The sequence below is a fragment of the Sapajus apella genome, unplaced genomic scaffold (assembly GCF_009761245.1).
Source record: "Sapajus apella isolate SASKATOON/1434 unplaced genomic scaffold, GSC_monkey_1.0 scaffold53, whole genome shotgun sequence".
Lineage (NCBI taxonomy): Eukaryota > Metazoa > Chordata > Mammalia > Primates > Cebidae > Sapajus > Sapajus apella.
The window spans coordinates 13540667-13555917 of NW_022436993.1; the positions used below are offsets into that span (position 1 = coordinate 13540667).

A 15251-nucleotide genomic window follows, 5' to 3' on the forward strand; every position below is an offset into this window, starting at 1 on the left:
AATGCGAGGGGCTGTAGTCTAGCATTTGTAATTCAGTGATTCAGATTCCAGAATGCATTATTTCCTATCAAATAATCCTACAGAGTGGTTAGGTATCTAGATTAGGTCCTGTGTCAACATATGGCATTTGAGTTTTCCCATATCTAAGTGGTATTCTCCACTACACTTAGCTGGTAAACAAAGAAGCCAGGTCTCAGATGTAAAATTCAGAGAAATGTGCTCATCTCTTTATATTTATTTATCTGAGTGGATACTTGATTTGTATGTTTTGAACCAAGACTTATTTGTAGTTTTAAATTCATTTATTCTAAATGAATTCCTCATTGCTTGAATTGTAGATGTTGAAAGAAAATGAAGGGTGTAGTCCATTCTAGATATAAACATAGTTATTCCAGCCAGAAGGGCTGCTGCCAAATGGCGTAGGAGTAAAAGAAGGCCCTGGGTGAGAACATGCAGTGTTTGATCTTCTGCTCTTCTGTCAGTTTGCTGAGAATGATGGTTTCCAGGTTCATCCATGTCCCTACAAAGGGCACAAACTCATCATTTTTGATGGCTGCATAATATTCCATGGTGTATATGTGCCACATTTTCCCTGTCCAGTCTATCATCGATGGGCATTTGGGTTGGTTCCAGGTCTTTGCTATTGTAAACAGTGCTGCAATGAACATTCGTGTGCACGTGTCCTTATAGTGAGAACACATGGACACAGGGAGGGGAGCACTACACACTGCGGTCAGTTGGGGGGAAATAGGGGAGGGACGGTGGGGGGTGGGGAGCTGGGGAGAGATAGCAAGGGGAGAGATGCCAGATGTAGGTGATGGGGAGGAAGGCAGCAAATCACACTGCCACGTGTGTACCTATGCAACAGTCTTGCATGTTCTTCACATGTACCCCAAAACCTAAAATGCAATAAAATAAATGGGAAAAAAAAAGAAGGGCCTTGGAATTGGACAGACCTCAGCTTAGGCTGTGGCATCTGGCATCTGTGCTTTCTCCTTGACATTGGACAGGTTACTTGCAGGCCTCTAGTTTCGTGATCTTTAAAATGGAGCAGTAATGCCTACTGACCAGGGATATTATAAGAATAAAATGAGGTGATATATGAAGATGTCTCTTTGAGCTGCTTCTGTTTTTTCCTTATTTCTTCTCTTCCTTATTGTAAACCTCTAGAGAGATGTGTGTTCCCAGGAACTCCAACAGAGCCTCATGTGTCTGAAAGAGACATGTGGTTTATAAAATAACTTTAAAAATCCCAAGGTCTTGACTTCATACCTTTCTTAATCTCACATTTTTTCTTAAGCCATAGACTCTATTTGTAGAATTCAAGCCCATTATGTCTTTTTTGTGTACGTTTGTTCTAACTCTGTTCACTGCACCTATCTGCCTGCCCCAAGTGGAGTCTCTCGAATAAAATATGTTTTGTCAATACACAGCACTAGCGACACTAAACCTTAAATGCTTCTTAGAAATTCCAAAGAAGAGTCTTATCTTGTTTATTTCCATGGCATATCGTGGGATTCATTATGTTTATGCTAGCTCAGTGCTATAAGTCATATATTGACTACTCCAGGTATTTCTATACACATCTATTCACCCTAAAATTCTTAGAGTTCCCCAGGAAGTAGTAAAAGAACATAATTTATAATAGTATAATTTAGTTACATATCTTGGAGTCTCTTTATGATAAAAAAGAAAATAAAAGCAGTTCAGTTGATGCATATCTGAAGTATAAAAACACGATTTTTTTCTCCTCCCATTATGAACTTATTCTCTTTATATCATGAATCTTTTGGGGAACATTTTCAAACAGATTTGTCTGCTTTATGCTTTTCTGAGTGTTTGTGTGAAACAACCCTACATAGCCTCACACACACACACACACACACACACGCACACACACACGCACGCACACACACATGCGTGCACACACACGCACACACACACGCACACATACATACACACGCACACATACACGCACACACACACATGCACACACACATACACACGCACACACACACACGCACACATACACGCACACACGCACACACACACGCACACACACATACACACAGCACAACATCTACTAGAAATGAGCTTTACCTCATATGTAGTTCAATGGCATTTACCAGAAAATACATAGAATCTTAAAGCATCTCCCCAAACTTTATCTAACTTTGGGAAAAAGTACTTGAGATAAACAGTGGTTCTTAATTGGGGTATTTTGTTCACTCCTCCCACCCCCAGGACATTTGTCATTGTCTGGAGAGATTTTTGGTTGCCACAGTTCGGGGGCGCTATTGGCTTTTAGTAGGTAGAGATGGGGATGCTGCTTGACATCCTACAATGCAAGGGACAGGACCCCCCCCCACCCCCCGCCGCCCGCCACCAGGACAAAGAATTAACCAGCCCAGAAAGTCACTGCTACCAAGGTTGGGAAAGCTGCTTGCAACCCACACCCATCCGGCTCACTGCTTCCAGGGGCCCCACAGTATTTGCGTTTGTGGCTTCCAAGTCTTGAGTCTTCCTCCCTCAAACTGCAGATGTTGGCCCAGTTGACACCTTGATCATTCATTCTCAATGACTCTATGTGATAAGGTCTTTACTGTGCCTTTGGGGCTGGCAGAGGTGGTTTGCCCAACACAAGGAGGATGTGATGAGGCACCCCAGGAGGGATTTGTGATAAATGGTTCCCTCTCCCTTCCCAGCTGCTCTGGCCACCAGCAGTACATACAGGGGCAGTCACATTCCAGACCTTTCTGGAAGGAACTGATTTGGGATTTTAATATGCAGATCTGAACTATCTCTATTTCCTAGACTTCCGTAGCTGCATCCTTTGAGCTAGAATCATTCCTCTATCCTTCCCATGTTGATACATGGGCCACTTGCTTTTAATCCCAGTTGGGATAATCAGAAATCACTGGAGAAATCATCAGTTTTGCTTTTCTACCCTCAGAATGCACTGAGGTTTTAAAAGCTTTATTCTTACAGTTTCTAGCCTCTACAAACTTGTGTAYGTGGGTTCTTGTTTCAAAATTCATATGATTTCCTTTTTAAAACTTTAATCCAAGAAGTAATCGCATGTATTTAATATTTCATACATACAAACGTGTCAGCCTTGGACCCTTATGGAAACCTTTAGGTTACAAAACAAAAATCTTGTCTCGTTACTGTGATCCTAGAGACATAGCCAAGGATAAAACAGCACCTCATTTTGATCTCCCAGACTCCCAGAACCTTAAACTCAGGGCATTGAAGGAGAGGTTTTTTAAAAAAGGACCATGATCATAATGAAAATTAACATCCTAAATCTTTGACACTCAAGGTTTTCCTATCACCTTGCCGTGAGGCGGACTGTCTGCTCTACTGTGGGAACTGACAGGAGAAACACCTACTTGTGTCAGTTAACAGAAGTCGCTGTAGAAAAAGTTCAGAGCCATTAATGGGCAAAAGTTGTGTTTCTTTTCCAAGACTTGGGACAGTGTTGATGGATTAGTGTTAAACAATTAGTTGTTGTATCAATGCAATCTAGAGGAAGCAAACATTAGGGTCAAAGGGAATTAAAAAACAATAGGTATTTTAATTAAATAGTGCATAAGAATTCCCTATATTTGGATTAAATAAGATTACAACAAAATAAGGTGCATCCATATTATTTACACTAAGCACTGTGCACAGTACCTGGTATAGTGTTTGAAATATGGAAGGTATTTGGTAAGTCCCTGTTGACTGAATTAATTCATCGTTTTGGCAGCAAGTAGGTCCGTGGCTGGAGTCCAGCAATACCTCGTTTATAAAACAGTCACTTTTTTGTTGTTGCTTTTAGTATTGATTGCTTTAAAGGAGAATTAATCAGCAGTTGCATGGAATGAAGATCCAGCTCATCTACTTTCTGCTCTCTTCTGGGCTGCTTGGATTAGGGAGGAAGCTGGGATAAAAGGAAAAATAGAAATAAGGCAGCTCAAAGACCTGTGCTCTGCTTTGCGGAACGAGAGGGGCTGTCATGTGCCCAGGGATTTCAGGAGGCTGCTTCATGGCTGCCCAGTTGCCCCAACTCTGAACGGGGCCCAATGATAATTACCAGCTTCACAGGAGGGCAGAGTAGATTAATGAGCTAATCTTGTAAAGCGCTTGGCAGGTGAAAAGTTCTTGAGAGGTGCTGTGATTGCAGTCGTTAGTTTTCGTAGACGCTCTGGGAGCGAATCTTAGCAAGGAGACATGTAATTAGTGCATCCGCTCTTTGCGGTTGGGGCAATGCTTGCTCACAGGAGAGGGGCTTGGTGCTGCTTCCGCTGGTTACTTCCTCTCAATTCCTAATGACTACTTATTCCCCAGCTCCAATCTATGCCAAATGCCTTCCTCTGTGATGCCTTTGTTGACAACTGACCTGGCTGCTAGAATGTCTTAATTGGATTTGCCCTCAGCTTCTCATGGGTGGGTGCCAGTCACAGTGAAAGCCAAGAACCTGATAGTCATCTTCTGGTGACTCCAGGGACCTCCCTGAACATTGTCTGTGCTCTGCCCGTGCCCTAACCCTGAAACACAAAGGAGCTTAGAGAACCCACCTCTGGGATCCAAAGGTCCCATCCTTGATGACTTCATCTCTATTACAGTCCCAGAAGCATCTTCCTGGAGCAGAGGACAGTCAGTTTGTGATGGGAGAAGAGATTCAGGGGACTCAGAGCTGATTGTGGGCAAGGGTGACTTTCTGGTGAGGGGTGAAGGCAATCAATAATGAGCAATGTTGATATTTTCGGAGCACGTGGAATGGAGACGCTTCTTGAAATTAAAAAACAGTTCACAAAACCAAGGAAGACCAAGAAATTTGGGGCGATTCTTAACAGCAAGTCTGGCCGGCAGCCTTGCAAGTGATTTATGGGGCCCTTCCCCTTCCCCCTCCTGTGCCGGCTGAAGTCAAAGCCATATGCCCTGTTTCTGTGCAGAGGCCTGAGCTCTACGAAGCAGGAGCTTCACCCAAATGGGGCTGGCAGGGAGGGAACCAAGCTGGGCCACCGGGCTGTCATGCCAGTTCCTAAAAGTGGGCATTCATGCCAGTTCCTAAAAGTGGGCATTCATTTCCTGCTTTCTAGAATCAAGTCAGTCCAAACCTTATGGCTGTATTGACATTAAAGCTGTCATCAGAAAATAGCACATGGGTCCCCTTCCTAGGCCATTTGTCCCGAAAGAAAATTTCTGAGTAAGGATGGGCAAGGATCCCGCCCAGGGCAATACTGGGCTGGTGTATTTCCCCCCTCGCCTGCGCTGACAGAATGAGAACAGCATGGGCTGCATTTGTTGTTTGCTTCTTTCATGGCCTACCCTCCGGATTTCCTGACGAGTAGGAGAACTATTCCGCAGTTTGATTTACTTGTAAAAGAAAATGTGCTTTAAGACCGACTTAAAGTGTGCTGATGCTGAGTGCACCTATGTCCTTATGAACTGGCATGGTGGTCTGAGGCCCCGAGATGCCTGCTCTCAGGTCGGAGGGGTTCTGTCTTTTTCCCCATTACTGGAGCTTTGTAATTTCTCTCAAGTTCTCCAAGAAAGAAAAGAGGCTCATTTTAAATTCCTTCTGTTCCTCACTGCCCAGGAGCCTTTTGTGTGTCTTTAACTCATGAGCTCTGGCAAGGGACTGAGTCAGGAGAATGAGGTGAGGGCGATTTAGCCCCAGGATAGAGAAGATCCAGCTCTGGACTTACGCCAGCCGGGCTGAGCTGACAACCACATATACTTGCATTCCAGAGCCTTTCAGATAAGCCTTTACGCACAAGTGAGGTCATTAATATCATTACTAGTATTTCTATATAATAGTTACCAAGAATTTACTCTTTGCCAAGCACTGGAATTTTAACATGCGCATTACCCAATGAAGTTGGCATTTCCTCTCCCTTGTTACAGAACCGGGATTCAGAGATGGTGGGTAACTCACCCAGGGTTACCTAGTTAGCGTCAGGGGCTAAGAGAAGAGATAGCCCGGCTAAGTATGTAATGGAAAGTGATCTCTCAGCCCCTATGTAGAAATTTGGAGAAAGGCATGAACTGAAATGTGAAATCTCTCTGCAGTTTGTGGTTTTGCCACTTGAAGATGGGTTTTCCCCCAAACTCTTATCAAAGATTGCTTTTCAAATTTTGGAATTGCACAGACGGAGAGGAATTATGCTGAAGACGGATAAAACGAGATGGAGAGAGAGACAGAGAAGTGGGGGGGGAGGCTGGGGAAAGTGAGGTGCTGTGTGTGTGTGTGTGTGTCTATCTGTCTGTCTGTCTGTCTTTGTGGTATGGTGAGAAATGGAACCTGAATATCTGCTTCTCAGCAGCCCCTGGCTTGTTAACAAGCCACATTGAAATAATAGAAGCTGGGTTGGAGCACCTAATTTATTATGTTTTAGACACAGATTAGCACCAAATAACCTAGAGTAAGGATTAAGAGATCTTTACGGTTTTTACATTAGTGCTGGGGGAAGAGTGATCCCTCCTGGCTCCAGCTCTCAGTTTACAAAGACACTAAGGTCCAGAGAAACGAAATGATGGACCCAGGCTGCACAACTAACCATGGGCAGAGCTGGAATGAGAGCCCAGGCCTTCTCTAGGCTGGTGCCCACTGCCTACCTCCCTCGGGGCTGTAGAGCCCAGGTTAAAGCTGGATAGGATGGCATTGCAATGGCATACTCCTTGGAAGAGCATTTACTGGGAAGTAGCAGCTGTTGGGAAGTTGCTTCTCTGACATCCATTTCATTGACAGAAGTGGCAGCTTTAATTTGAGTCCTCAGGGAAGAAAAAGCGTTAGATTCATTGGTGAGCCAGTCAGTTTTCAGTTCAGGAAAACTGAATACCCAAGTGGACAACAGCAGTCAGGCTAGCTACATTAAAACATGGCCCACAGAATTCTGCATACTGCATTCATTCATCATTCACTCTCCAAATAGTTATTTAATCCATCATGTATAAGAAACTCATAAGCAAGCACATAAGCAAATATAATGGTAATCATATTTGTCAGTGTTTAACCAGGATGTTTTGACACCCTCCTAAATCATGGTTCCATGCAGCCACTCTCTCCAAGGCTGAACCATGAGGCGAACTGCCCCAGGGAAGGAGGGATGGGCCCTGCCTGGAGCAGAGAGACCATAAACTGCTTGATGGCTCAAAGCCAAGCTCTGACGCTCTCAGTCCCACGTGTTTACTGATCAGATCCCATTTTGTATTTGAATTCCATTTAGATGGTTAGGTGCATACCAAGTCCAGCTCAGCCGGGGAAGGAATTAAGGCAGCGTTGAAGGAATTGAGAAGCAGACACCCAGATAGAACAGCAAAGTGGGACTCTCTGGGTGCACCAACAGCCTTCCAAGCTGAGAGCCTCAGGGGCTGACTGCATTCCAGGCTAAGGGCCTCGAGCAGACTCTGACCCACCTAGTTATTCTCTGTGAACAGGTGATGATCATTAACAAACAGATGTTCTCTATTTTCTCATAACACAAAATATACCAAGTAGGCAGCTGGTGCCCGCCTACCACTGATCACAGACAAACTAAAAGATATTCTCCACGAGGGAGCCACGGGGGCAGAGTCAGATATCCTACGCTTAGAGAATTGTTTTAACCAGTATATGATATTTATATATCGTCCTGCCACTTTAGAATGCCCCAGATAGTTTTCTACTTGTGGGAGGCCGGCCAGGTTTTCCTCACCATCGTTCTTCCTAGCAAACAATATATTCAATCATACACTCAGTGTTTTTCAGCAATCGTACACCTAGCATTTCTTAACAGGCACAAAGATTTTAGAGATCACCTTCACACACTCATTTTAACAGATGAAAAAACTGAGACCCAGTGAGGTGAACGAAGTGCCCAGCGGAGTTAGTGGCCAAGCCTGACCCCAGGGCTCTTCTCAGAATCCAGTGTTCTGAGCTTTATGCCTCTCTTCTTTGGTCCTTGGGGAAGCATCCAGATTTTTACCCATATTCATGTTTTATTTTTAATGCACTTTTATAGTTAAGGAAATCATTTGCCTTGACAAAATCCCTGTTTCATCACCTCTGGGTGTTTCTCTTAAGAACAAAGGCAAAGGTTCTGGCCGTGAGGCTGTGAACATTTTCGTCTACTGATGGGAGAGAGCCAGGTGTGGCCCATTTGAAGTGGTGATGATCTGAATGTGCTTTGAATAGTGATTGCTCTGGCTTCAGGTCTAATCTTAAAAATTATTCAGCACTGTCCTTGAGCTGCCATGCCATGAAAGGAAACACTCTGTACTTGTGATTTAATGAGCATGTAGGATGACTGATACGCCTTTGATTGGGTCTGTGTGTGAACTCTGAGCCCGAGAGGACATTTCATGCTTTCCCTGCATCATTGCAGCTGTTCTGTGGCTTGACCTCTTGACACAGACACCATTTGGTGTCAATATTTGCAGACTGGACAGTCTCTCTGCTGGATGGTTTTGCCTGTGGGAACTAAAACTTCTCTGTTAGTTGACTCAAGGATAAATAGATCCTCATGCCAAATTCCAATTCCTGTTAGAGCACATGAGCGTCTGTGCAGTACAGAAGGGAGAGAATGCAATTTTTGTATTTTTAGTAGAGATGGGGTTTTACCAAGTTGGCCAGGCTGGTCTCGAACTCCTGACCTCAGGTGATCTGCCCTGCCTTGGCCTCCCAAAGTGCTGGGATTACAGGCATGAGCTGCTGCACCCAGCCAGTTAATTAACTTTCAAAAATCTGGAGTAAATTTTGGAGTATGGTATCTGGTTACACTGTAAGTTTTTTTCCCCCCAAAATAAACAATATCCCTTTCTTATCCTACTGCCTAGTATTTATTTTTTAAAATTTTCTATACACGCATGCATGTTTATAACTTTACGTAAATATGTATATGTTATTACATATACATTTATTTTGCGTATTTATTTTAAAAGATTTTTTGTTTTGTTTTGTTTTTTGGGACGGAGTTTCGCTCTTGTTACCCAGGCTGGAGTGCAATGGCGCAATCTCGGCTCACCGCAACCTCCGCCTCCTGGGTTCAGGCAATTCTCCTGCCTCAGCCTCCTGAGTAGCTGGGATTACAGGCACGCACCACCATGCACTTTGGGAGGCCGAGGCGGGTGGATCACGAGGTCAAGAGATCGAGACCATCCTGGTCAACACGGTGAAACCCCGTCTCTACTAAAAATACAAAAAAAATTTTTTTAAAGTTTTTTGAAGAGACAGGGTCTCCCTGTTGCCCAGGCTGGTCTCAAACTTCTGGCCTCAAGCAATCCTTACACCTCAGCCATCCAAAGTGTTGGTATTATAGGCAAGAGCCACTGCACCCAGCTCACATATACTTTAACAAAAATTCTGTTTGTGGAATAATTTATCTCATTAACTTTGTGTTATTTCCTTTACAATATAAGTTTTTATAAATATATATGTTAGGACCAATTCAATGATTATTTTATTGTGTTACTATTATTGAGATCGTTGTACCAACACTCTTATATTCATTATAACATTATAATTGCCATGAAAAATTTAGACAATTTTTCCATCACTTTCATTTTTTCTCTGCTTATTCTTCAAGATGAGGTTTAAAATAATTATTTTAAAATTGTCAGATTTCAGTCCATCATAATTTCTAGGGAAATCGCATTTTACCAATGCATGATTTGGGGGTTAACTGTCACTTTCTCAATTACGGTCATGTCATAGGGAAATTTGTATATGTCTTCTTTTTTGTAAGTCTTTTATGTCTTTCATTAAAGCTTTATAGCTTTCATCATCTGGGTTTCTATTACATATTTCTTAGCAAGGCATTCTTAGATATTTTTCAATTGTTGCCATATATGATAAATCTTTTCCTATTATATTTTAAAAATCAGTTTTTGCTGGTAGATAGGAACACATATGTGCTTGGTACATTTATCTTTTATCTGGTCACTTACTAAAATTACTTATTAATTCTATAGTTTTAAAAAATTGTTTTCACTTCCTTTTAGCAAGCTTTTCTTTTTTTAGATGGTGGCGTCTCTGTTGCCCAGGCTAGAGTGCAGTGGCATGATCTTGAGTCACTGCAACCTCTGCCTCCCAGGTTCAAGCAATTCTTGTGCCTGAGCCTCCCAAGTAGCTGAGATTGCAGGTACATGCCACCATGCCTGGCTAATTTTTGTATTTTTAGTAGAGATGGGGTTTTGCTATGTTGGCCAGGCTGCTCTTGAACTGGCCTCAAGTGATCCATCTGCCTTGGCCTCCCAAAGTGCTGGAATTACAGACATAAGCCACTGCACCCGGCCTGGCAACCAAAATTTAAACTCAAGGTTTTTTTCTTCTAGTCTTCTTGCTGACTTGTTTTCTGGTGGCTGGACTAAGCTCCTTTCAGAGCTGCAATTTGAGGGCAGGTTTATGTCTTCAGCCATAGCTTAATTTCCAGAATCCGGCAAAGGGCCACTGTGCTAATCTGATTGCTTCCTGGCCTTCCTGCATTGGTCTCTGAAACTCTGAACATCGAGGTGCATTAAAATGTACAATTCCAAGTATGCGGTGCAAGCAGGGTTCTTTCTGTGTCCCCATCTAGAGGTCTTCCCTTTTAATGCCATATTTTGGTACAATATTCCGTTACCAGTTTCTATCCTAGTTCACGCCTTGTATGTTTTTCTGAGAATGACTCTGTCCACATGTGGAAGAGAGCTGATATGGGTAGCACTGTGGCTATGTGAGAAGGCAGCGAATAGGCAATAGAGGAGGTTGTCTGGCTTTCAGCTTGGTCCAGATTTATAAACAGAGAAAGCAGACAATGGAAGAGGCAGGAATGATTTTTCTTTCACTTTTTGGCAGATGGTTTAGTTCATTTGTTGGCATTTTTCTGTCATTTTTGCAGGTAATGGAAATTCTTCCAGATTTTAGAAACAAACAGCCACTGCTGATTTTGAGGTGGTTGCACATTCTTAACTTTTCTCCTATTTCATAGGCATGCCAATGGGAAGCTGGTAGCCTTTGCTTGGTAGGTTACAAGCCAGTTGCAATTGTTACATAGGTACATACATGGCAAGGTGGTTTGCTGCCTCCACCCTCCCCCATCGCCTATATCTGGCATTTCTCCCCATGTTATCCTTCCCCAATCTCCCCAACCCCCACCATCCCTACCTTACCCCCCTCAACAGACCCCGACGTGTGATGTCCCCTCCCTGTGCTCATGTGTTCTCATTGTTCAACAGGCACCTATGAGTGAGAACATGCGGTATTTGGTTTTCTGTTCTTGTGTCAGTTTGCTGAGACTGATGGTTTCCAGATTCATCCATGTCCCTACAAAGAATGCCATTCTTAATAGGAAGTTGAGAAGATGAGCAGTTTGGAGAAAAATGAAGCTGAGACTTTAAGGACTGGGGTTGATTGATTGGAATGCTCCATCAAAGCTCAGAAGCTTTTATGGAAAGAGGAATTTTTCTTGAACATTTGTACAAGCTCTTCCTGCATTACTGCCTTATCTACTCTTCCCATTAAAACCTAGGCTATTATTCTTATAATAGATGAGAAGAAATACAATTTGCAAAGCATTTCTTTTGCAAGTATTAGACTTTTTGTAATATTTGAGTTTAAGAAGGTGGCAAGAACCCCCACATTCTAAAGAAAGGTGCTAGGCATATCCACAGGAAAACATGTGATCCAAACTGGATCTTCCACCATTAGCTGGCTCCCACTTCAAGCCTGGTACATAAGAGAAGGAGGGTTTGTGCTGGTGAGGGAGAGCCAAGATGTTCCTGGAGAAAGTTGTCAGCATGTCCTGTGTTCTCCCTCCTGAAGGATGTCCTTCTTCCACCTTAGACCAAGCAAGGACATTTAAAAAGAATTACTTGTAGAGAGTAGGGTTACTTTCCAGAAAGAGAACCTGACATATCATCCTGAATAGTTGCATACTGAACTGAAGAAATCCTGTTGGCCCACCTAAGGGTGTAAAGTGATGAGTTTCTGGAAGAAATTGACTTGGCTCCTGGAGTTGAAGTAGGAGGAAGGTGCCATCACATTCCATGGATTTTTGCCTGGAAGAATGTCTAGGGGTGAAAGGCTGATTGGAGCTCAATGGAGGGCTGAGGGAGGAGGAGTAGCTTGCACCTCCAGAGTGTAGGGGCAAAGGCATAGCATTTTTCCTTGAGCCAGCAAGCATCACAGAAGCCGACAGAGGAACCTAGTGTCAGGAGAGTCATGAGAGGTTAGTGTGAGAGTGTGTCATCTGCAGGGGGGAACTGCATGCTGGAGGTGTCAGAGAGGTGGCTGTCTCTGCTGGGCTCATAAAAGCACCCTATGAGAGAAAGAAAGTTGGCATTTGGGCAATTGGCTCACAGAGGATACATAAACCAAATTACAACATTACCCGCCAAGCAGGATTCTTGCTCTCTCACCCTGCTTCCCTATTCAACACTTTGCCCTGTCCTTGGTGTTAGAGAAACCAAGAGCAAACAGTAAGTTGAGGAAGAAGGAAAAGAGCAAGGTGAAGGAAGAGTGAACAGACCATGTTCTCTATCCCCATGTGTGTCGCTGCCAAACTCCACTGAAGACTCTATCTTTGTCTAGAGCTCCTGGGGAAGGGAAGAATTTCAAATGAACAAGCAACTGAAGTATTTCTGCATTTCTTTCTCTCTCTTTCCTTCCTTCCTTCCTTCCTTCCTTCCTTCCTTCCTTCCTTCCTTCCTTCCTTCCCTCCCTCCCTCCCTCCCTCCCTCCCTCCCTCCCTCTCCTTCCTTCCTTCCTTCCTTCCTTCCTTCCTTCCTTCCTTCCTTCCTTCCATCTTTCTTTCTTTTCTTTTCTTTTCTTTTCTTTTCTTTTCTTTTCTTTTCTTTTCTTTTCTTTTCTTTTCCTTTTCCTTTTCCTTTTCTTTTCTTTCTCAGAGTCTCATTCTGTCACCAGATTGGAGTGCAGTGGTGCAATCTTAGCTCAGTGTAACCTCCACCTACCGGGTTCAAGCAATTCTTCTGCCTCAGCCTCATGAGTAGCTGCGATTACAGGCACATACCACCACACCCAGCTAATTTTTGCATTTTTAGTAGAGATAATGTTTCACCATGTTGGCCAGGATGGTCTCAATATTTTGACCTCATGATCTGCCCACCTTGGCCTCCCAAAGTGCTGGGATTACAGGTATAAGCCACCATGCCTAGCATGAGACATTTATTTTTATTGAGCAGGAGTTTTGGGTGTTTTGTAATAAAGTCCTTCTGATACCAGAAAGAATTAACTAAAGCTATAATGATTTGTCCAGGACTATGATAAAGAATTAGACAGAAAAAAATGTTTTTCAAAAAAAAGTTGATTTCTCATATTCCACTCTATGAAATCAGTCCACTTGCTATACCAATTGCACTTGCACAAAAACACCTATAAAAAAGTTAGTCATGTGGGAATTCTTTGCTAAGCTGCTGGGAAAATATGGGAATGAAACCAGGTTTCTTAAATTCATAGCAGACATCCACTATTTATCTTGAAGTTTCTTACTGTCACATTCTGCAGGGATGATTAATAATGATGCCAACACAGTTTCTCGGTCTTCAGCGGGGCTAACCTTGACCAGAGCATGGACAAAAACAACAGTTTTTAACATGAGCAAAATCTCTGCTCTAATAAAAGAAAATATACCTGTGTTTTTTAGAGATAAATATATCTTTTCTTGGTGAATAAATGTTGAAAGAATCTATTTGACTCAAAGCTTTTTAGATTTATATTTGGGTTTAATGTAAATTATGTATAATAAAAGGTTACAACTTATCTATTAAGGTGGGAGTCCATGAGTCTACACTGATGCAAATGAATGAAGAAAGACTGAATGAATGAACGAATGAATGGATGGATGAAGAAGGGAAAGTTCTTCCTTATACTTAGTAGAATACTAACAGATCAATATAGAATGAATGATGTAATTAGAAAAATACCAATTTGCTAACCATCATAGTAATTATTGGTTCTAACATAGTATATTAAAGTTTGAGGAATAAAAGAATATTTACATGGTCTCAAAGTATATCCCCTTAAGGCACTCCTTGTTACAAAGGTTAAACAGTAATATGATAGAGATATGTGGCACATACCACCTTAACCGATGATCAAAGTTAACATTCCCAGAAATGGCATGAATCAACAGCATGGGCCTCCTGCTATGAGTGACCTGAGAACTCACCGTCATTTCCGGAGTGCTCCTGCCCAAGGGCCATAACCTGAATCTAATTATGAGGAAGTACTGGGCAACCCCAAATTGAGGAATATTCTCCAAAATGCCTGGCCAATGCTCTTCAGAAATATCAATGACATAAAATACCCCCCGAAAAAGTGAAGAACTGTTGCTAAAGAGACATGAAATCTCAAGGTAGCCCATGATTTTTGGATTTTCTTTACCTGCAAAGGACTTTTTTTTTTTTTTTTTTTTGAGAGAGAGAGAGTTTCACTCTTGTTGCCCAGGCTAGAGTGCAATGGTGTAATCTCTGCTCACTGCAACCTCCAACTCCCAGGTTCAAGCAATTCTCCTGCCTCAGTTTCCCGAGTAGCTGGGATTACAGGCATGCACCACCATGCCCTACTAATTTTGTATTTTTAATAGAGACAGGGTTTCTCCATGTTGGTCAGGCTGGTCTCGAACTCCCGACCTCAGGTGATCTGCCCACCTTAGCCTCCCAAAGTGCTGGGATTACAAGCATGAGCCATTGTGCCCAGCTTAGGACAGTCTTAATTAGATGATAATATTACTTCAATGTTCATATGTCCATTTTGATAATTTCCTGTAATTAGGTAAGAAAATTTTTCATTTTGTGGAAAGACATGCTGGAGTATTTATGGAGGCATTTTTCTTAAATCAACCCAAATAAAGTAGGAGGGGAAAAGAGAAAGAGAAGACTGAAACAAACTTAATAACATGTTAACATTTGAGGAATCTAGGATAAGAGCATTGGTAATTTTTTTTCTATTTTTGAAACTTTTCTATAAGTACAAAGTTTATTCACATAAAATATATGCAATAAAATTTAAAAACTTAAAAATACATAGTATGATACTAATGTCTCCTTTTCCGCTCTCATGCTTTAATAATCCCCACAGTAAGCATATATACAGCCTTTACTCTCTGCCAGGCTCTGTTTTAAATTGTGTGTATGTGTGAGCGTGCACGTGTGTGTGTGTGTGAGCATGTGTGTGTGTACAGGTACACATTGATCTTCCTCCCATAAACTTAGCAATATTATAACCCTTTTCAGACCAGAAAATGAAGGGACAGAAAGGTTAAGTGATTTGCCTCTGGACTCAT

At 42.4% G+C, this 15251-nt stretch overlaps 1 protein-coding gene across 2 annotated transcripts in view; it reads left to right on the forward strand.

Moving 5' to 3' along the window:
- Positions 1 to 15251, forward strand: part of FRMD4A (FERM domain containing 4A) — a 672294-nt gene that overhangs the window by 63184 nt on the left and 593859 nt on the right. The gene's annotated exons all lie outside the window — the stretch shown is intronic.